The 22,694-nt window shown below is 44.6% G+C and overlaps 1 protein-coding gene across 1 annotated transcript in view; it reads right to left on the bottom strand.

Moving 5' to 3' along the window:
• The window catches only part of ndst2a (N-deacetylase/N-sulfotransferase (heparan glucosaminyl) 2a), a 487,958-nt gene that overhangs the window by 202,378 nt on the left and 262,886 nt on the right, over positions 1-22,694 (bottom strand). Inside the window, exons 4-5 of the mRNA XM_073025637.1 lie at positions 14,556-14,656; positions 11,081-11,159 (exon numbers count right to left, since the gene is read on the bottom strand). The gene's annotated coding sequence lies outside the window, so the exon portion shown is untranslated. The remainder of the gene's footprint in view (positions 1-11,080; positions 11,160-14,555; positions 14,657-22,694) is intronic.

The following is a 22,694-nucleotide window of genomic DNA, read 5'->3' as shown; positions in this document are numbered from 1 at the left end:
CTGTGTTCTGTGCTGCCCTGCTGAGCATGGCGGGTATGCTACGTTAGGGCTGGAATGTGTGGCTGCACAAGCGGGCTGTCCCCATAACATCAAGCTGCGCTGGTTGCCAATACAAACGACACAATTCAACGTACATGTAATAAATAAATGAATCGGAATGAGAGTTGCAACACTAAGACCGTTCTACACAAAAAAAACTGATTTTTCTGTTGAAACTGTTTTTTTCCTGTAAATTAAGCATAAATTTGCTGCTCATTTTAAGCTCCGTGCCTGTGATGCTGCTACAAGCTTTCACTGTGCCTCTGTGTAAAAGTACTTGTGCAGATGACAATAAAGTCGTCTTTGACCCCACAACTATTGTTTAAGACAGCTCATCTATCGAACAAAGGGTGCCACCTAAATTGTCCAGAACGCAGTGCCCTTGGCTACAATAGAAACTATTCTCCTTTCTCTCACACTTCACAACTGGGTAACCACCTCCAAAGGGAAAAAAAATCAAACCATCCCCTTATCAGTTATACAGTAATAGAGACAGATACTTAAAATAATGGGACGATGGGCTTGTACTGTTCTACAATCTCATTAAATACAACCCAGAAACAAGATATGCATCTCCACACAAGACACAATCATCACAAACAGTAACAACCTTAAAATTAGGTCACTGGCCCACTTCATGACCAAAAAAACACGAAACAGTAACAATAGCATAGCAATTAGCACAACGCTTTACAGTGATGGTTGTATAAGATCGGGGTTCAATTCCTTCTGCTGTCTTCAAGGAGTTTGTACATTCTCCCCATGACTGCGTTTCCTTTGGCTTCCTCCCAGAGTCCAAAATTCAAAGTCAATTTTATTATCAAAGTACATACACGTCACCACATACAACTCTGAGATCCATTTTCCTGTGGGCATACTCAGCAAGCCTATAGAATATTAACTATACCATGATCAATGAAAGATCAACCAGAGTGCAAAAGACAATAAGCTATGCAAATGCAGACATAAATAAATAGCAATAAATAATGAGAACATGAGCAAGGTAAAGAGTCCTCAAAGTGAGATAATTAGTAATGGGGACATCTCCATGGATGGACAAGTGAGTGTAGTTATCCCCTTTCGTTCAAGAGCCTGATGGTTGTGGGAGTAGTAACTGTACAGGTGGTTTGAGTCCTGAGGCTCTTGTACCTTCTACCTGACGGCAGCAGCGAGAAAAGAGCTTGGCCTGGGTGGTGAGGATCTAATGATGGGTGCTGATTTCCTACGACAACGTTTCACATAAATGTGCTAATGGCTCGGAGGCTTTACCCAGGCTGTACTGGGCAGAATCCACTAGCTGTTGTAGGATTTACACAGGAGTTCAGGTTAGTAAGTTGTGAGCTTACTGTATTTGCGCCAGAAGTACGGTGGCACTAGCAGGCTACCATCCTCAGACTCTGTTGGTTGTCGATGCAAACAACACATTTCACTGTTTCGATATACATGTGACAAATAAAGCTAATCTTCACATCTTTAAATCAGGGGTTCCCAACCTTTATTATGCCATGGACCCCTACCTTTGACTGGAGTATATGGACCCCAGGTTGGGAATCCCTGCAGCAAATTCTTCAGAAGGCACCACCTGATGAAACAAACGATCCTGAGTAATTAGCCGACCCAGAATGCTCTGAGCCAGATCCCAATGTTTCGTCAAACAACCTCCGCTAAACACAAACATTTGGTCCTTTCAGGGTGGACAAGAGAAAAATCTCCACACTTCTCCACTTGACTTTCAATGCATCTCTGAAGTCCATATTCTGAAGAATTAGACTTTAAGGACCATTAGACATTGGAGCAGATTCAGGCCATTCGGCCCAGCAATCATGGCAGATTTACTTTCCCTCCACCTCATTCTCTTGCCTTCTCCTTGTATCCTTTGACGTCCTGACTAATCAAGAAACCATCAACCTCTGGTTTAAATGTATCCAATGACTCGGCCTCCACAGCCATCCATGGCAATGAATTCCACAGATTCATCACACACTGACGAAAGAAGTTCCTTCTCACCTGTTGTTAAGGGACATCCTATTCTGAGCCTGTGCCCTCTGGTCCTAGACTCCCCCACATAGGAAACAACTTCTCCATAGCCACTGCATCCAGGCCTTTTAATATGTTTAAATAAAATCCCACTCATTCTTCTAAATTCCAGTTAGTACTGGCCCAGAGACATCAAATACTCCTCACATGTTAAACTTTAATTCCCAGGATCATTGTAAACAACTTCTGGACTGTCTCCAATGCCAGCACATCCTTTATTAGATGTGCAGCCCAGTTTACGTTAATTTTATCAGCTGAGGACACCTCTTGGAGACAGTATTTCCTTTATATCACTAGTGTTGGACTATGCTCTCCACTAGCAGCCCCGGAGAGCAGAAATGGGTTCTTTTGGTGAACTTCTCACATGGGAAACCACGACCCCTTCTTGGGATTTGCTGAGCGGGGCCTATTCCCGCTTTGTCAGAGGGAGGCTCAGGGCACAGCTTCTGCCCCTCGCCAGGATCCACAAGGATTTGCAAATGTTTTGGTAAACCTCTGACACTCAAAGACTTGCAAAATGAGAGGAAAAATAAATGGAAATTGAAAAAAGTTGAGTTAAACTAAAAAAAATTAAAATTATAGTTTAAAAATCACTAACATTTCCATTCATCAGACTCATCATTAACTTTACAAAAACATATAGCTGAACAGCACAAGCCTTCAGATCAGAACCTGATAAGGTGGATTAAAGCCCAGATCTCTGAGCCTAACTGTCGGAATCAGGTTGGGTGCACGTTCTGATAAAGGGTCCGGGCCATGCCCTCTTCACTCTGTTAACATCAGGCAGGAGACACAGAAGCCTCAAGTCCCATGCCACCAGATTCAGGAATAGCAATTGTTCTACAGCCTTCATATTCTCGAACTGACCTGCACAACCCTAATTCAACCTGAGCAGCAGGACACGAAGGACCACCGCTTGGATTGTCTTTATTTTTGCACTAATGCCTTGCTTTGTGTTTTCTCCTCTCTCTCTTCACTGTGCTGTACATTTTATGTACAAATTATATTCCGTTTCCTCCAAGAGGACTACAACTTTGTCATAGGATTCGGAGGCTTGCGTGTCTCAATGAAAGCTATGTTGGTAAAGTCAGGGCATTACACTTTGGTTCTTGGTAGGGTCACCCATGCCAAATAGGTCAGACAGTAGAGGCTGGATTTGGAGTGGCCCACTGACCCTCCAGATCCAGGGGTTCAGCTCAGGGCCAACAGCCCCAACGGGTAAACAAAATTATTACAGAAACAGCAGTGAAGAATCCTTCCATACAGACCTTCATTGCTGCCCTAAACACCAGCGGTGTAACAGGCAACAAGTGTTGCTTGCACCCACCTGTCTGTAATGCCACTGCGAGGTTTTCATTGTACCTGTAGCTCACTGTATTCTTGCAGTGCCAGCCAATCCGGTGCTTTATCCAGGTCACGATGGGGTTATTTAGTGTTACCACATCTCTCATCTAACCTTGACCCTCTCACTTTGACCACTGGGGCAGCAGAGTTGCATCACGGTCATCATAACTCTATTACAGTGCCAACTTTAATTCAGGTCCCACTGCTGCCTGTAAGGAGTTTGCAAGTTCTGCCCTCGACCGTGTGGGCTCCCTCCCACATTCCAGTGATGTGCACATTAGGGTCAGTAAGCTGTGCAAGAGCGACACTGGAAGAATGGCGACAGCTGCAGGCTGCCCTTGGCACAATCATCACTGATTTGATTTGACACAAAACAACATGTTTCACTGTATGCTTCAAAGTACACGTGACATTTACCTGGAGTTTGATCCTCAAATTATTAAAATATTAATGGCATTTAATATTGTTATGACTGTGATGGATGGGTATGAGGAGAAACTGTCTAGAGCCTTCACTTAAGTCAAACTACACAAAGCTCCAAATTGAATTCGGTCAGATAGCTCCCCTCAGCCAAGACAAGCAGAAGATTTCTGCAACTTATTCAGAGTTTGGACTACGAGGCCCAGACCACATTCACTGGACAAAGAACACAGTCTTAACCATGGTTAAAGTGTAGATGCAGTCTTTAAACTAGACTGGAGACAAAGCCAAGAAAGGCTACAATTGAGAGAAGCCATTGTGAACCTCTCCCATTCATTCATCCCCACTGAACCCCAGGAAAGAGACCTGAACAGGGGTCTCACTTGTATTAATTCTTGGGTCACTCCTCACAATCTATAAAGACTGATATTAGTCCCTGGTGTGACAAATACAAAGGAGGTGAGGCCTCCCTTTTCCATTTGTATTGGGCCTGTCATACTCTGGAAAAATTTTGGAAAGATGTTTTTTTAAACTTTATCTTCTATATTAAATTGTCATTTGGAACCTGATCCTTTGATCGCTCTTTCTGGTATTCTTCGAGACTCTGACAAGCATCTGACCCCGGCTAAACAACAAACATTGTCTTTTGCCTCTCTTATAGCCAGACGAGCAGTACTCCTTAAATGGAGAGACGTAGTTCCCCCTACCCATGCTCAATGGCTTAGGGATATTATGTCTTGTTTAGATCTCAAAAAGATTCACTACTCACTTTCTAATTCGGACATAAAGTTCCATAGGGTGTGGGGATCTTTTCTCGAATATTTTCATAACTCTCACCTAGATTGACAGGTGTTTGTTCTTTTGTCCCTTGATAATCGGACCCTACATTTCCAGCTTTTTTGACTTTTGTTTTTTTCTGATCAGGTAGCAGGCTGACCCTTTTTTTTATTACAATATGTGGTTCTGGGGTAATAAAAGTGTATCTCATATAATGGTTGGCTTGGAGTTGCATAGGTGATGGATTGGGTGCCTTCTTTCTTTTTCCCTTTTTCCCCCCCTTTTTTACTATGGGTGACTTGCTCATTTGTTAAGACATGTATTATTGTTATTTTTGTTTATATGGCAATGATCCTTCTATATATATTATTGATTTTCTTTTCTTTGTTGTAGTTTGTAGAAAATTATAAATAAAATATTTACAAATAAATAAATAAGACTTCCTTAAGTCTTCTCTTGGATTGGACATCAGATGACAGAAAGATCTTACATTCCATTTTTATTTTAAAATTTTATTTATTTATAGCGCAGAATAGGTCCTTCGAGCTACGCCACCCAGCAACCCCCACTTTAAACCAAGCCTAATCATGGGACAATCTACAATGACTAGTTAACCTACCAACCGGTACGTCACTGGAATGTGGGAGGAAACCAGAGCACCCAGAGGAAACCCATGCAGTCACGGGGTACGCGTACAAGCTTCTTACAGGCAGTGGTGAGAATTATAATTTGAGAGAGAAACTGAGGAAGTAATTGGAGCAGCAGAAAAAAGACAAACCTAATCTAATTAAGAAACAGAGCAGCCTTTAAAGAACAAAGAAAATAAGGAAATTGCAATTAAACCAGCAGATAATGAGAACAGTATAGTCAGCATGGAAAGGCAGTAATACCTAACCCAGGCATTTCTCACTGTATTTACAGGAAACAAAGAAATGCATATAACCATAATACAATTACAGCATGGAAACAGGCCATCTAGGCCATTCTAGTCCGTGCCAAACGCTTACTCTCACCTAGTCTCACCGACCTGCACTCAGCCCATAATCCTCCATTCCTTTCCATATACCTATCCAATTTATTTTTTAAAATTACAATATCCAACCTACCACTTCTACTGGAAGCTCGTTCCACACAGCTACCACTCTCTGAGTAAAGAAGTCCCCCCCTCGTGTTACCCCTAAACTTTTGCCCCTTAACTCTCAACTCATGTCCTCTTGTTTGAATCTCCCCTACTTGCAATGGAAATTGAGATGGAAAATGCAGTAGAATTTATGAAAAACTATACATAAACAAGGACTGACAAACAAGCAATGTGCAAAAGACAAACTGTGCAAGTATAAATAAATCACATGGAGAACCTAAGTTACAATCTTTGAAAGCGAGTCTAGGTTGTGGAGTCAGTTCAGATTTGTAGCGAGTAAAGTTATCCACACCAACTCAGGAGCCTGTTGATAATAACTGTTCCTGAAACTGGTGGTGTAGGACCCAAGACTCACATACAGCAGTGAGCAGAGACTGTGGCCTGGATGCTGTTGGTCTTTGATGGGTGCTGCTTTCTCATGGCAGTGCTTTCTAAATCTGATCAGTGGTGGGAAGGGCTTCACTTGTGATGGACTGGGTGTGCCCGCCACTTTCTGTAGACTTCTCCACTCCTGGGCATCGCTGTTTCTATGCCAGGGGTGGTCTTTCAAAACCAAGGTGCATAGGAACTTCCAGTAGAGGACGGCGGATTTCTGGAACTTTCTACCCCAGGTGATCACAGGGGGCAAATCAAGCATATTTAAAGAGGAAGCAGATAAAATTTCAAAAGCTCAGGGAGTCAGCATGCGAGTGCTATTGCAACAAAAGCATGGCAGCACCTCCTTCCACAGAATCCTCAGGAGTCTGTGGAGATCTGGCATGACATCTAAAGCTTTGGCATACTTGTATAGATGTGTAGTGGTGTGTATGTTGACTGGCTCCATCACAGCCTGGTATGGAAGTACCAGTGCCTTTGAATGAAAAGGGAGTGAATTGGGCCCAGTACATCGCAGATAAAGCCCTTCCAACTATTCAGCACATCTACACGAAACAGTGTCACAGGAAAACAGCATCCAGAGATCCCCATCATCCAGGCCAGCTCTTTTCTCACTGTTGCCATCAGGTAGAAGGTACAGGAGCCTCAGGACTCGCACCAAGTTCAAGAACAATTACTAACCCTACCATCAGGCTCTCAAATAAAAAGGAATAACTACACTCTATTGCCACATCATTGAGATGCTCCCACAACCAAAGATCTCACTTTAAAGACCATCTCATGTTCTCATTATTTATTGCTATGTATTTATATTTGCATTTGCACAGTTTGTCGTCTTCTGCAGTCTGGTTGATCTTACATTGATCCTGTTTAGTTACTACCTATAGATTTGCTGAGAATGCCTGCAGAAAAATGAATCTGAGGGTTGTATACAGTTACGTACATGTACTTTGATAAAAAAATTTACTTTGACTTTGAGTTTCAAGCTATGGGGAACGAACACAGGAGTGGAGTTGGGGCCTGCGCAGATAACTGAATGACAGGACAAACTTGAGGGGTCGTCGAACAGTCTATTCCTCTAGCATTCCTGTACACTGCAACAAACTGCCACCTCTTCTCCAAGAATCTCATACAAGTCCCAATCAAGCAACACATTGCAGAAATATTTTAATCAGGGAGATTTTTTTATTTCTCAGTTTTCTTGAGATACAGTCGGAACAGGCCCTTGCAGACTTTCAAGCCACACCGCTCAGCAACCCCCCATTTCACCCTCGCCTACTCACAGGACAATTTACAACGACCAATTAGCCTGCCAACCAGCATGTTTTTGGACTGTAGGAGGAAATCAGAACACTCGGAGGAAACCCACACAGTTTAGGGAAGAATACAAACTCCTTTGAGGCAGCAGCAGGAATTAAATGGAGGTCACTGGTACTGTAAAGCATTGTGTTAACCAATTACACTACCGTGCTGGGTCCTCTCTTATACTGAGGGAACAACCACCCTACAGGTGCCTGAATGCAGCTCTGAGAAAGGAGAGACCAAACTTGGAGTATTTGTGCAGTCCTGGACACCTACAACATCAATAGGATTGAGGGAGTACAGAGAATGCCAGAGGGTGCTTGTGACATTATTCCCTGCAGCGTATGGGAATGAGGGGAGATTTGATAGAGGTATACAAAATTCAGAGAGATATACAGTGTAGATGTGGTAAATGCAAAAAGGCTGAGGTTGGCCCAGATGAGAATTAGAGGTCATATGTTAAGGATGAAAGATGAAATTTGTAAGAGGATCCTGAGAGTGAACTTCTTCACTTAGAGGGTGGTGTGAGTGTGGAACGAGCTGCCACAAGTGCCAGATATGGGTTTGATTTGAACAGTTCAGAGAAATTTGGATAGGTACATGGATGGGAGGGGTATGGAGGGCTATGGCCCCAGTGCAGGATGGTTAGACGAGGCAGATTAATAGTTCAGCAAAGACTAGATGGGCTGAAGGGCCTGACTATGACTAAAGCAGAACCACAAGTTCCAGTCACGTACAATCTGTCCGCTCCATTACCAGCACACTGCGGCAAGCTTTCTGCATTCAAACCTGAAACATTCATCAACCTCAAGCGCATTTCCAGTGTAGAGACCCTGGTAGTCCTCTGCAGCTCCATCAATCTCAAACATCAGCGTTAAAAATAAATGAGCACACGAACATTGCAGCCCAACGCAAAACTTTTCTGACTGATGTAAAACCAAGGCATGCTTGTCTAAAACAATCAGTGCTAAGCATGTTGTTACACATGCTGTACTGCACAAACTAACGCAAAAATTTTCAGAGCAAGTTCACCTTCTCAGTGAATTACTCGCCTTGCATAACTCTGCCATGGTCAGTCCCAAGCTCGGCTGTGAAAGGAGGAGCATTGGGCATGCAGCTAGCAACCCCATCTTGTAAAAACACAGCTACAGAAATGCCAGAAGCTTCAAAGACCCCATCCCTCAGACAGAGGGGAACTTTGCTTGGAAGATGTATGAAGTTTTGTAGTGAAAGCCAAAAGTCCATGGAAGTACAGGATTGATCAAACTTCTATCATCCAGGACCACCCCAGACAAAGGACACTGGTGAGCTGCCAATGCCTCAGTAGGGTGATGGAGCTCAAGAAGAAGCATTTCCCCTTGCACAATCCCCGGAATTCTCGCGCTTACCCAATTGCAACCTTGCTCACCCGGAGTATTCCAATAGAATCAAAAGTAAATGCTGATTGGAGTGTGCTGTCTGCCCATTAGCTCCTACAGACTGCTCCCTCGAATAGGGTATTTATAGCATGGGTTCTCAACGGACCCTTTGCTTAATGGTATTGGTCCATGGGGGAATAAAAGGTTGGGAAACCCTGATCTATAGGCACCGATCAAGTGGGCAGCCAGAGACTTCCCCTGGGCAGAAATACTAATACAAACTGGCATAAGTTTAAGGTAATTGCAGGAAAGTATGGGGAAAATGTCAGAGTTAGGTTTTTTTTTAAATTACACAGAGTGGTGAGTGCCTGGTACCCCTGGCAGGTGTGGTGATAGAGGCAGATATATGACTTTAGATAGGCACATGGATGATAGGAAAATGGAGGGCTATTCAGAGGGGAAGGGTTAGATTCATCTTGGAATAGGTTAAAGGGTAGGCAGAGCATCATGAAACTTCATCTTGGATGGTCCAAAGCCTGGCTGTAAAAGGAGCATTGGCCAGTAAAAGCTGATTGAGTTCAAGAGCCAAGAGGTAACGTTGCAGCTATATCGGACCCTGGTCAGACGCCACTTGGGAGTACTGTGTTCAGTTCTGGTCACCTCACTACGGGAAGGACGTGGAAACTACAGAAAGGGTGCAGAGGAGATTTACAAGGATGTTGCCTGGACTGGGGAGCATGACTAATGAGAATAGGTTGAGGGAACTCGGCCTTTTCTCCTTGGAGGGACAGAGGATGAGAGGTGACCTGATAGAGGTGTATAAGGGCTGAAATGGCTAGCACAAGAGGGCACAGGTTTAAGGTGCTTGGAGGTAGGTACAGAGGAGGTCAGGGGTAAGTTTTTTACTCAGAGATTGGTGAGCGCATGGAATGGGCTGCCGGCGATGGTGGTGGAGGCAGATACTACAGGGTCTTTTAAGAGACTTTTGGATAGGTACATGGAGCTTAGAAAAATAGTGGGCTATGGGTAAGCCAAGGTAATTTCTAAAGTAAGTACATGCTCAGCATAGCACTGTGGGCCAAAGGGCCTGTGTTGTGCTGTAGGTTTTCTATGTTTCTAAAAACCCAGAGCTCCAGAAACGCCAAAGACGTCATCCCTGGGAGAGGAAGAATCTTTGCCCAGAAGATGGGCTGTACCTGAGGTCAACTTGAAAGACTAGTCTAGGATAGAGGACTCTGTCCACAGCCTATGTCCCATAGGGGCAAGTACAACATCGGCGGGCTGAAGAGCCTGTACTGTGCAGCGATGCTCTATGTTCAACAGATTATTTAAAAAACATTGAAATCCAATATGGTAGTGGTTATTCAGCCAGAGACAGATTCTACTACAAAGAGCACATCAACCTTTGTTCTGGACAATGTCGAGTGCACACCCATCTAGGCCCCAAAACAAACTGTTTTGCTGAATGATCAATGCCTCTGGGATCCTCAATCAGGTTAGGGGCCAGAACTACCCACTGCACTGGCGAACCAAACTGACAGACCTGCGGACAGCGGCTTACCACCAGCCAGGTTGGTCTTCACTGCTTCGTTCAGGGATTGGAGACCCTAAGCTATAGGAGCAGAATTCGGCCATTTGGCCCATCGAGCTAATTCACCATTTCAGCATGACTGATCCATTTTCCTCCCAGCCCCAATCTCCTGCCTTTCCCCTGTATCCCTTCATGCCCTGACCAGTCAGGAATATCAAGCACTGCTGTCTTCCGCAGAGCCTCGCACTACACACACCTCAAGCAACCGGTTCAAGCGTCACCAGACCAGCCCCAGTGAGGGGCAGCCTCCCGCATGCAGAAGCGCCGTGTCCGCCTCGCCGTCTCGACAACATCGTCCGCGGCGCTACATCAACGCAAATCTATCCCCTGCTGTCGGAAACGGCGGCTGCAGCCGCTCCCACTCCGAGACGCTCAGGAGCTAGACAACTTAAAAAAAATTCTTCTCAATCTCTCAGCAACGCGGCTGGACACCGCAAACCACCTTCTGCAAGACCGGGACGGCAGCAGTTCTCAATGTAACCGGTGCATGGGAGAGAAACAGAAAATCCTTTCTAAACGCAAAGCTCCTCCCCGTTTCAAGTCTGAACAGAAATGCTTTGAAACCTCCCCTCCGCCTGTCACTTCTTTTTCACGCTAACCATTCTGCCACCGCACATTTGATCTCAGCAGCTTTGGAAATGAGTCGGATTAGTGTGGGGAGAAGAACATGGTGTTAGAATTAGAGTGGTCACTTACCTAAACTGGCGGCCGCAGGGACAGAGGAAGAAACCGGAGTCGATGAAGAAACGCGTCGACCCCCCCAAACTTCTCCGAGCTGCAATCATGAAAAAGAAACACAGCGAAGATAAGCACCCCGGTTCAGCCAAGTCACCAATTCCCCGTACGATCTCAAATGCTCGTTAACAGCACAGCTCGGACAGCCACACGAGCATTACTGTTACTGGTCTGTGCAGAACTTCCTGTTAATGATTGAAAACCCCTCCCTCCCTCCGTGCTGCCCGCCCCAGCAAAGCGTTAACCCTTCGTGGGGTCCCTTCGCAAAACGATCGCAGATACGTGCACTGGGCGAATAGCGTTCCCGCAGTGCCCGCGGTTTGGAGACCACTGACTTCGAAAGCTCAAGTAGTTGCACCTCCGAGATAGATGCGCCTCTGGGTTTTTAGCAACCACCCCTTCTCCATCTGAGGCTTCGATAACTGCCTCTCTCCCCGGGAGCTTAAATAACTACCCCTCCCTCTCCATCTGAGGCTTCGATAACTGCCCCTTCCCATCGGAAGCTTCAAAACCTGCTCCTCTCTCTCTGAGCCTTTAATAATTGCCCCTCTCCATCTGGGGCTTCAAAAATTGGGCCTTCAACAACTGCCCCTACCTCTCTGGGCCTTCAATAACTTCCCCTCCTAATCTGGGGCTTCAAAAACTTCCCCTCCCAATCTGAGCCTTCATAACTGCCCCTCTCTCTGTGGTGCTTCAATAATTGCCTCTCTGGGACATCAGAACTGCCCCGAATCCCATCCTCCCTCACCAGATGCCCACTAAATGCACTTGATTCTGTTTTCAGAGCTAGATCTAACTAGGTGCCATAGAGTCATAGGGTACAGAAAAAGGCCCTTCAGCCCAACAGGCCCATGCTAACCAAGATTCAGACTCAGAATCAGATTTACTATCACTGACCAATGACCTGAAGTTTGTTGCTTTGCCACAGTGCAAAGTTACTATGTACTTAAATAAATACCTAAGGCAAAAAATTACTGAGGTAGTGTTGTTGGGTCCATGGACATTTTGGAAGTCTAATAGTGGAGGGGAGAAGCTGTTTAAAAAGCTGAGTGTGGGTCTTCAGGCTTCTGCACCCCCTCCCCAACAGTAGTAAACAAGCATAGTTCAAAGTTCAAAGCAAATTTATCTAAGCACACACTATGTCACCAGACACTGTTCTCCCTGACATTCACTGAACAAAGAAACACAATAGAATCAATGAAAAACTACACACACACAAAGACTGACAAGACAACAATGTGCAAAAGAAGGCAAACTATGCAAATACAAAAAAAAACAAATGATAATAGAAACAAATAAAAAATATTGAGAACATGAGTTGTAGAGTCCTTGAAAGTGAGTCTGTAGGGTGTGGAATCAGTTCAGTGCTGAGGTGAGTGAGGTTGGCCATGCTGGTTCAGGAGTCTGGTGGCATGTCCCAGATGGTGATTCCCATCTAAGCCAGTCCCATTTTCCCACATTTGACCCATAGCCCGCTAAATCTTTCCTATCCTTTCCAACTACATTTAAAATCATTTTAATGTACCTGCCTCAAACACTTCCTCTGGCAGCTCATTCCATATACCAACCACCCTCTGGGTGACAAAGATTTGGAAGCCACAATTCCCTCTTCCGAATGCACCTCCTGTCAGAATGAAAGCCTGTTCATCATCCCTGAGCCTATATTTTTTTTATTGTTAGTAAAATGCGCAAATATACAATGTAGGATATCCGCAGACTGAATTAGGCCATTTGGCCCATCGAGTCTGCTCCACCATTCCATCATGGCTGATTTATTTTCCCTCTCAACCCCTGCCTTTTCCCTGTAACCCTTGACGCCCTTACTAATTAAAAACCTGTCAATGCCTGTTCTAAATATACACAAAGACTTGACCTTTACAGCCACCTGTGGCAATGAACTCCACTGATTCACCACCATCTGGTTAAAGAAATTCATACTCATCTGTCTGATTCCTTTTATTCTGAGGCGGTGCCCTCTGGTCCTAGACTCTCCTACTACCGAAAACAACCTCTCCATATCCACTCTATCTGTAATTATGTTGACTATAGTAACTGTTTCATGCCCAGAATCACTCTTGCCCCTTTCCAACACTAGCACATTGTTCCTTAGATGTAGGGACTAAAACTGCTCACAATACTCCAAGTGCGGTCTGACCATTGCCTTATAAAGCGTCAGCATCACATCCTTGCTTTTATATTCCAGTCCTCTGGAAATGAATGCTAACATTGCATTTGCCTTCCTCACCACCGACTCAACCTTTAGGGAATCTTGCATCAGGAATCCCAAGAATCCTTGCAGTTTCAACCTCAGAATTTGTTCCCCATTTAGAAAATAGTATACATCTTTATTCCTACTACCAAAGCGTATGATCTACACTGGATTCCATCTGCAACTTATTTACCCTTTCTCCAACCTATCCAATCCAAATCATTAGCATATAATGTGCAGAGTACTGGATGCAACCAGGACCCCCGCAGAACACTATTAGTCATCAGCAGCCAACTAGGAAAGGCCCCATTTATCCCATCTTTTTACCTCTGTCACTCAGCCAATCTTCTATCCATGGTATATCTTTCATGCAATACCATGGGCTCTTGTCTTGTTAAGCAGCCTCATGTGTGGCACCTTGTCAAAGGCCTTCTGAAAATCCAAGGAAACAACATCCACTGACCCTCCTTTGTCTAATCTGCTTGTTATTTTCTCAAAGGATTCCAATAGATTTGTCAGGCAAGATTTCCCACTGAGGAAACAACGCTGACTTTGGTCTATTTTATCATGCACCTCCAGTACCCCAACACCCCATCTTTAATAACGGACTCCAACATCTTCCCAACCACTAAAGCCAGGTTAACACAACATCTCTTGTTCCTCCCTCCTACCCACCCACATCCAGAGTCCTCCAACCCCAGGTCAGGTAATATTCGGCCTCTAACAGACTCATGGATTTGCAGACATTGGGATTGGACTTCCCTACTGGACTTGCAGAGACTCACCTACCCAGGTTTCCACAGGCTTCTGGACTTCTGATCAACCATTGGACCGATCTTTGCTATTGACCCCAAGACTCGCCAATGACAAGGAATTCCACAATCTCTCCACTTCTGGTGTGAAAAAGTTGACCCTCAAGTCAATTTAAATCTTTCCCTTCTCACTTTGCACACGTGCCCTCTGGTTTTAGACTCCCCTATCCCCGGGAAAAAGACTGACAATCCATCTCATCTCAGGAGCTGATCTGCCTCTATAAATCATCTTTCACCCTCCTTAGCTCTGAGGAAAGCAGTCCCATCCTATCCAATCCCTCCTTATAACTGAAGCCCTCCAGTCCAGGCAACATTCCTCAGAATCATCTTATTTTTATTCGGCATACAGCATGGTAACCAGTCCAACAAGCCCGCACCGCACAATTACACCCACGTGACCAATTAACCTACTAACCCGTACGTCCTTGGGACGGGGAGGAAGCCGTGGCACCAGGAGAGAATGGACGAACTCCTTGCAGACAGCGGCTGGGATTGAACCTGCAATTCAGCAACAACCTGAATGCAAGAGGAACAACCAACATTAGCAAATCTGCTTAGTGAAGAGATTCGCTTGATTTCTTATTTTATTTTAGTTATTTTTACTTAGGGATACGGCACGGTAACAGGCTCTCCCAGACCAATGAGCCCCCGCCACCCGTCTACATTCTCGTGACCAATTAATCTAGCAACCAGTATGTCTTTGGATTCTTTACTGTGAATCTGTGTTCATCCTCATGCCAGCCCTGTCATTCTATTAAGTCAAGTCAAATTTATTGTCATTTAACTACATACATATACTCTATACTGTCAAACAAAACCAGGGTGTAAAGCACAGTAGTACACATAACCCAGATATAAAACACAGTAACTGGAAGTAAGAATTAAATCTACAAATTAATTACACAGATACACAAAGTTAAGTGCATAAATGAAATATTGTAGGGTGCAATACAAATTATCCAGTGCCACTTTGAATGTGATGCAGCAGGGAGGTCAGAAGCCTAAAGGCCTGGGGGAGAAAGCTGTTTCCCACCCTCACCACTCTTGTCTTTATGCATCACAGTCCCCTACCTGATGGTAGAAAGTCAAAGAGGATACCGGAAGATGGGTGAGATCCTCGACAATGCTCCTGATAAATGCCCCTGAAGGATGGTAGGGAGACCCCTATGATCCTCTCAGTTGTTCTCATAGTCAGTGCAACATCAAATTTTCTTTCTTCTATTTACAGATACATGTTTTTTAAACCCAGTTCCTGCCCTTCAGGATGTAATATGTGAAGGGTCCTTCATCTGTCATTCACAAAGAGGTGTAACTAGACAGTGAGAAGGGGGAGAGTTTGAACGAGATTTATATAGGAAGGCTGATTTTACACAGGGAGTGATAGATGCTTGCAACGCTCTTGCAGGGGAAGTGGTAGAAACAGATATGATAGCAACATTTAAGAGACACTTAGATAAACAGACAGGAAATAGAGCGACAGAGATCATAGGTAGGCAGATGTGCAGTTTAAATTGACAACCTGGTCAGCACAGACAGTGTAGGCTGAATGGCCTGTTCCTGCACTGTGCTTTTCCGTGTTCTAAGCTGTTACTTTACAAATAATGTTCTCATTTGTATCTCAGACTCAGAATTCAATTCAAGTTTAACTGTTAGTTAACCATATATGAATACTTTAAACAGAGCCAAATGAGACTGTGTTACTGCGGGGTCAAGGTGCAGAACACATTACCAACCGTCACACACAGTAAAAACACACAGATCACAATCAGAATCAGGTTTTCATACCAATGCATACGTCGTGAAATTTATGGTTTTGTGTGGCAGCAGTACAATGCATATATAATAAAACCTGTAAAATATGATGTGTGTGTATATCTATTTAATAAGTCGTGCAAAAGGAGAAGGAAAAAGCAGTGAGGTGGTGTTGATGAGTTCAATGTCCATTCAGAAATTGCATTGCTATCTGTCCAATGAACATACGTATCTGTTTATTTATCTCTTTATTTCTTGTATTTGCACAGTTTATCTTCGTTTGCATATTGGCTGTTTTTCAGCCTTTGTTTATGTGTAGCGTTTCACTGACTCTATTGTATATTTTTGCTCTACTGTGAATGTCCACAAGACAATGAATCTCAAGGTAGTATATGGCATCGATAATAAATTTACTTTGAATGTAGATATATTAAGGGAAAGATGGATTTTATTGAAAGACAGAACAGATATAAAGTTTGCCAGAAAAAGCAGGATCTCCCAGTGGCCACACATTTTAAGTCCACGTCCCATTCCCATTCTGATATGTCTATCCATGGCCTCCTCTATTGTCAAAATGAATCCAAACTCAGGTTGGAGGAACAACACCTTATATACCGGCTGGGTAGCCTCCAACCTGATGGCATGAACATTGACTTCTCTAACTCCCGTTAATGCCCCTCCTCCTCTTCTTACCCCATCCTTGACATTTTTAGTTGTTTGCCTGTTTTCCATCTCCTTCTGGTGCTCCCCCCTCCCCCTTTCTTTCTCCTGAGGCCTCCCGTCCCATGATCCTTTCCCTTCTCCAGCTCTGTATCACTTTTGCCAATCACCTTTCCGGCTCTCAGCTTCACCCCACCTGCTCCGGTCTTCTCCTATCATTTTGCATTTCCCCCTCCGCCTCCTACTTTCAAATCTCTTACTATCTTTCCTTTCGGTTAGTCCTGATGAAGGGTCTCGGCCCGAAACGTCGACAGTGCTTCTCCCTATAGATGCTGCCTGGCCTGCTGTGTTCCACCAGCATTTTGTGTGTGTTGTTGACAGGTATAAAGTGCTGATGGCTTTATTTGCTCCCATGTACACTGAAATGTACATGGGAGCAAGTACATGTGGGGGGAGGGGAGAGTGAAACACCAGGCAACAGGTGAAACCTAGAGGGGGAGGGACGGGAAGTTGATTGGTGAAGGAGACAGAAGGCCGTGGAAGAAAGAAAAAGGGGGAGGAGCATCAAAGGGAGGTGATGGGCGGGCAAGAAGATAAGGTGAGAGAAGGAAAAGGGGATGGGAAATGGAAAAGGGGAAGGGGTTGGGGGCATTACCAGAAGTTTGAGAAATCGAGGTTCATGCCATCAGTTTGGAGGGTACGCAATATAAGGTGTTGTTCCTCCAACCTAAGTGTGGCCTCATCAGGACAGTGGAGGAGGCCATGGATGGACATATCGGAATGGGAAGTGAAATTAAAATGGATGGCCACTGGGAGATCTTGCTTGTTCTAGGGGACAGAGCGTATTTTTCTCTTCTTTTAACAGTACTTAAAACACAATTTCTTTATTGTGAATTTCTGATTTTCCCCTAATGACTTTTCACAGCACTGTGCTCAAAATTACCCTTTAGTTCTTGGGGATTCCAAGGTAAACTGGAGAAGTTAAATTGGGAATCCTGGTCAGCGTAATTCTTGTCAATGCCAAAATGGTGTTATTGGTTTCCTAAACGAGCTGCACAGCCAATAAGGAAAGGTCAGAGATCAGCAGCGACATTTGTGATCACAAAGGAACCGCATCACCCGGACATGCTCTCTTCCAGTTACCACCATCAGAGAGAAGGCACAGGAGCCTGAGGACCCACACTCAACATTTCTTCCCCTCTGCCATCAATATACAAGCTTCAAGTTTATTTATAACATGGACATTGAAACACCCTCCAAGAGGACCAAAACCTTGTTGTAGGGTTTGGAGGTTTGCATGCCTTATTGACCCAGTGAGCTATGTTGGCTAGAGTCAGGGCTCTGTGCTTTGACTCTTGGTAGGGCCATCCATGCCAAACAGGTCAAAGGGTAGAGGTCAAACTAAGAGTGGTCCACCGGTCCTCCACGTTCAGGGGTTCAGTTCAGGGCTATCAACCCTGACTGGTCAAAAAACAGAAACAGCAATGAAGAATCAATCCTTCAGTATCTGTGTGCACCCAAGGACAGACAGGGACGGAGGACCTTCATTGCCACCCTAAACACTGGTGGCAGAACGGGCAGTTAAATAAGTACATCGAAACATCAATCAAATGCGTCAACACACACAAAATGCTGCTGGAACGCAGCAGGCCAGGCAGCATCTATCAGGAGAAGCACTGTCAACGTTTCGGGCTGAGACCCTTCGTCAGGACTAACTGAAAGGAGAGATAGTAAGAGATTTGAAAGTAGGAGGCAGAGGGGGAAATGCGAAATGATAGGAGAAGACCGGAGGGGGTGGGGTGAAGCTGAGAGCCGGAAAGGTGATTGGCAAAAGGGATACGGAGCTGGAGAAGGGAAAGGATCATGGGATGGGAGGCCTAGGGAGAAAGAAAGGGGGAGGGGAGCACCAGAGGGAGATGGAGAACAGGCAGAGTGATGGAGAGAAAGAGAGAGAAAAAAGGAGGGGGGAAAAAAACTAAATATATCAGGGATGGGGTAAGAAGGGGAGGAGGGGCATTAACGAAAGTTAGAGAAGTCAATGTTCATGCCATGTTCAAATGCGTCACTTGTGTTAACAACCAACACACCTGAGGGTGTGCTGGGGGCAGCCCGCTAGTGTCACCACACATTCCGTCACCAACACAGAATGTCCTCCGCGCTCAGAACAACACAAACAAACACATCAAGTAAACAAAACAACAACAGCAAATCAGCAAAAATATCAGATCTGTGAATGTCCCACAAAGACCAACTCATTATTTATTTCTTTACATGATTTATTTTGCAATTTACAGTAGGTTTATGTCTTTTATTTTACTGCAAAGCATCAGCAAATGTCATGTCAAATTGATCACCACATCATGTGGGACAGTAATAATAAACATGGTTCTGATTCTGACATGCCCAAAACTGGCTCCAACACACTGACAATAAATGCTTGCCGTGTAAGGGAGCACCTCGGAAGAAATGAAAACCAATTCAAGAGAAGGTTGGGGAGGGGGCGGGGGGGAGAGGAACAAGATCAATAGAGCAAATCAGCCACCAGAGAGAGCAAAAAAAAAGAAAACACAATCGTTTCCTTGCTTCTCTCTGAAATATATTCACTTGCGGAGGTTGCCAAGGGTCAGAAAATGATGGATTTGTGCTTGCGGGCCGTGTATTTTTAGCATTGCGCTCCAAGGCACCAAACTCCAGCAACAACCTGAATGCAGGAGCAACAACCAGCATTGTCAAGTCTAGTTAGTGAAGAAAGAAATTAGAGTGATTTCTTACTTTATTTCAATTACTTATATTTAGAGATACAGCAGAGTAACAGGCCTTTTCCGTGAATGAGCCCGTGCCACCAACTACACCCATGTGACCAATTGACCTACTAACCCAAGGAAAAGCCATTGATAAATTAATCCATTGATTTAACAGATTAAAGATTAGCTTTATTTGTCACACCTACATCGAAACACACAATAAAATGTGTCGTTCGCATTAAATCAAATCAGCAGCAAGGACTGGGCTGGGTGCAAGTATCGGCAGGCTTCCAGTGCCAAAACAGTATGGCTACAAAGCAATAATGCTAAACCATACATCGGTAGAATCAGGGAAAAATCAGAGCATGCAGAGAAGATCCACATGGTCACGGGGAGAACGTGCAAACTCCTTACAGGCAGCGGCAGGAATTGAACCCGTGTCGCTGGTGCTGTAAAGCGTTACGCAAACTGCTACTACTGTGCCACCCTATGAAAGCAGCTCTTTAAACGCAGATTCAGTTCATCGGAATAGTGGTTTATGGGGGCTCGGTCTGTTCAGAGGTTGTAAGGGCAAGGTTTGGGGGGAAAAGCTACTTCAATCAATCAGATCCTCTGCTGGTGATAGAATATAGAACATGGAACACTACAGCACAGGAAGAGGCCCTTTGGCCCACAATGTTTGTGCTGACCCCAATATTGAATTAAACTGATTGCCCTCAGAATCAGAATCAGGTTAATTATTACTGACAGACTGTATGGTGTGAAACTTGTTGTTTTGTGGCAGCAGTACAGAGCAATAAATATAAAGGTTACAAAAAGAATACTGTATACAAAATAATAAATCAAGAGTGCTAAAACTGAGCAATATACTGAGGTAGTGTTCATGAGTTTGCAGACCGGTCAGAAATCCGATGGCAGAAGCTGTTCCTAAAGTGTAGAGGGTGTGTCTTCAAATTCCTGTACCTCCTCCCTGATGGTCACAATGAAAAGAGGGCATCTCCTGGATGGTGAGGGGTACTTAATAATGGATGCTGCCCTTTTGACATGGCCTTTCAAAGGTATCCTCGATGCTGGGGAAGCCAGTGCCAATGATGGAGCTGGCTGAGCTTACAATTCCCCGCAGCTTTTTCTGATCCTGTGAATTGGCGTCTCCGTGTCAGACGATGATGCAGCCAGTCAGAATGCTCTCCACGGTACATCCGTAGAAATTGCGAGTGTTTGGTGACAAAGCAAATCTCCTCAAGCTCCTAATGAAATATAGCTGCTGACATGCCTTCTTTGTGATTGCATCAATACGTTGGGCCCAGGATAGATCTTCAGAAATGTTGACACTCAGGAACTTGAAGCTCCTCTCACATGATCCTTATCCCTACAAGCAACAACTCCACTGTTGGAAGAACTCAATAGGTCAAGCAGCATCTGTGGAGTTCTGAAGCAGGGTTTCAACCCGAAACATCAACAATTCCTCTTCCTCCCACAGATGTTGCTCAGTCCACTGAGTTCCTGTGGCAGGTTGTCTGCTGCTCCAGGTTCCAGTGTCTGCAGTCTCTTGTGTTCCCATTTCCCTCCAGATGCATGTGGCAATCTAAAAGCCTCTGAAGAACCACCGTTGTATCTGCTTCTACCACTACCATGGCATCTACCGCTTGTGTAAAACAAAACCTGTCTTCTAAATGTCTTTAAAACTTTCCCTCCTCACTTCTCGTACTCTCATCTGTGAAAAGATTTCTGACTGCCTCCCCTATCCATGCTTCTCATAACCTCTATCAGGTCTCCCCCCCAACCTCAAGAGAACACTACAGCACAGTACAGGCCTTTTGGCCACAATGTCGTGCCAACCTTTTAACCAGTCCTAAGATCAATCTAACCCTTCCCTCCCACATAGCCCTCCATATTTCTTTCATTCATGTGCCTCTTTAAGATTCTCTTAAATGTTCTCAATGTATCTGTCTCTACCACCACCTCAGGCAGTGCATTCCAGACATTTATCACTCGCTGGATAATAAACCTACCTCTGACACCTCCCTAAATATTCTTCTACTTCTCTTAAAAGGACATTGTGTGGCATTAGCCATTGCTGCCCAGGGAAAAAGATGCCAGCTGTCCACTCTATCTATGCCCCACATCATCTTATACTCCTCTCATCCTCTTTACTCCAAAAAGAAAAGCACTAGCTCATTTGACTTATCCTCATAAAACATGCTCTCTAATCCCGGCTGCATCCTGGAAAACCTCTTCTACACCCTCTGTAAGGCTTCCACATCCTTCCTGTGAACTGAGCTGAACAACACCTCACCGCACTTGAACTCAGCCCCCCGAAGGCCAGCACACCATCAACCGCCCTATCAACTTACGCGGCAACTTTGAGGGATCTGCGGACATGAACACCATGACCCTCTTCATTGTAAAGAACCCTGTACCCTGCCTTCAAGTTCAACCTGCCAAAATAAATCAGTTCACACTTTTCTGGATGGAACTCCATCAGCCACTTCTGAACCCAGCTCGGCATCCTGTCAAATCAGATAACACCATCACTAACACTAACTTCGACGTGGTTGGTCCAAAGCTCGCAGCGGGAGGAGGAGGATTGGGTAAGGGACTAGCAACCCCATCCTGTAAAAACCCAGAGCTACAGAAACACCCGCAGAAGCTTCAAAGAGCTCATCCCCGGGAGAGGAAGGATCTTCGTTTAGAAGATGGGCTACACCTGAGACAACTTGAAAGACCAGTGCGGGTGAGAGGACTCTGGTAAACTGCTATGCTCCAGTCGGGGTGATGGGCTCGAGTTTGTAAGTGACCCCTGATACTAGCCTTTCATTGCAAATGTATGTACTTAAGCCTTGAGTTTATATTTATGAACAACGACGATGTGATTTCATCTTGCAACTGTTGGCCATGCTCCAATCACTGAATGGTGGTTGAGTAAATAAAACACTGTGCTATCGTAGCTGATCGAGCTTGGATCTAGGAGTTTCTGTCCAACGTAAGGGGATTCAGTAACAATAGGGAATGTCTTCTCCTTACATCTATATTGGATATGACATCTGATATATCACATTCAAAATTATTTCTGAGAAGGAATGCAATTGTTTAAATCTAATGATGTGTGGCATGTTTTGGGAGAAGGAGGCAGCCCAGTCATCTAAATAATCTGCCTACACACAAGAGATTCTGCAACACACACAAAATACTGGAGGAGCTCAGAAAGTCAGGCAATATCAAAAAAAAAGTCAATGTTGGGGCCAAGATCCTTTACCAGGACTCACTCCTAATCCTCCTACCAATGTCCCATCTAAAGGTGGAAGGGTGGTTCCTGCTGAAGAAGATCCAAGGTGCTCTGTGGAACTTCCAGTAATGCCCCCCTCCTTTCCTCCACCATTCCCCATTCCTGTTTCCCT

The sequence above is a fragment of the Hemitrygon akajei genome, chromosome 21, assembly GCF_048418815.1.
Source record: "Hemitrygon akajei chromosome 21, sHemAka1.3, whole genome shotgun sequence".
Classification (NCBI taxonomy): Eukaryota; Metazoa; Chordata; class Chondrichthyes; order Myliobatiformes; family Dasyatidae; genus Hemitrygon; species Hemitrygon akajei.
The sequence above is the reverse complement of the archived record's forward strand: the minus strand, read 5'-3'. Positions and strand labels throughout refer to the sequence as shown.